The sequence below is a fragment of the Chrysochloris asiatica genome, unplaced genomic scaffold, assembly GCF_000296735.1.
Source record: "Chrysochloris asiatica unplaced genomic scaffold, ChrAsi1.0 scaffold00584, whole genome shotgun sequence".
NCBI lineage: Eukaryota > Metazoa > Chordata > Mammalia > Afrosoricida > Chrysochloridae > Chrysochloris > Chrysochloris asiatica.
The window spans coordinates 56,982-58,230 of NW_006409102.1; the positions used below are offsets into that span (position 1 = coordinate 56,982).

The 1,249-nt window shown below is 41.9% G+C and overlaps 1 pseudogene; it reads right to left on the minus strand.

Annotated features, from left to right (window-relative positions):
- Window positions 1-99: 99 nt before the first annotated feature.
- LOC102830085 lies at window positions 100-381 on the minus strand (annotated as a pseudogene).
- Between the last annotated feature and the right edge of the window lie 868 nt (window positions 382-1,249).

The following is a 1,249-nucleotide window of genomic DNA, read 5'->3' on the forward strand; positions in this document are numbered from 1 at the left end:
CAATTTCATAATTATCTATTGTATTCAGATAGCAGTCTGATCACATATGGTCCAAGAACAAATAGTAAACCAATATAATCAGAGGGTAAAGATTGGTCTTCAAACAACATAGCCAATGATGCCACGCTTGCCTATGATCTCGCCGATATAAAACCACATCCACACCTCAGTGGCCACCAAACCATTCAACAGAGCATCCTTAACTGTGAGCTGTTTGAAGCAACCAGTTTTAGCACTATGGACTATTTTTTTCAGGGTTGGAGGAAGCAGCTCCACCTTGGCATAATACCAAATTGTGGCCATTTGAGGCTTCGAGTAAGTCACGGTAGGGTTTACCATTGCCGGAGCCTTCTCCCCCAGGTTACGGATAAACTAGGCCATGGTTCCAGGGTGGAAAGCCCATTTCCCACAACGGCCTGCTGAATGTCAACTCCAGCAAAGCCTACTGCAGGACCTACTCCTACTGTAAAATTTTATAGCCTTGGAAACCTATACAAGGTCGTTATGGGTAGGAATCAACTCGATGGTAGTTGAGATTTTTTGTTATGGTCACAAATATTAACCAACTGGTACATGTAAATCGAAGAAATATTTTAAATACTAACCAAATTCAGAATCCAACCAACCAGAAAGTGCAACTACAAACTTTTCATTTTACAATGCCATGACAACTTGCATTTATATTAATGTATCTACAGACTGAAAATCCTTATTAAAAAGAAAAAGAAAAACCTAAATGAGATGATGCCATTAGCTAATGCTGGTCTGGCTTTGGGGCCCACAGTTTCCTGTTTTCAGGCCCGCTCTAAAGGTCCCCATGCTTCAACGTGTCATTCAATAAATTTCGATTAAATACCTACATCTGTGCACAAGGTTCTCAGCCTCATGATATTCAGCTTCACAGATAGAGTAGTAAAGAAGCAAATTATTATATTAGGTTTTTTCATGTGATCACAGCGAGTTGGCTGGTCCTAGCTCCCCTCCCTGTCTAGCTACATCCCTTCTGAATTCTTCAAGAGCACATCTTGTCCTTTACAAAATCACTTAATTTTATAACAAAAACAGGGGAGCAGTTAACCGTACCGCCCAGAAACAGAGGACCCTAGAACCATCAAGGGAGAAGAGCGTGAGCAGAATGCGGGACCTTATCCAGAGAAGCAGTGACAATAGAGATGGAGGCAGAGATGGGGACATGGAGAGAAGGAACAGCTGAGGACTCTAGATTCATGGGAAGGAAGGGACTAAGAGA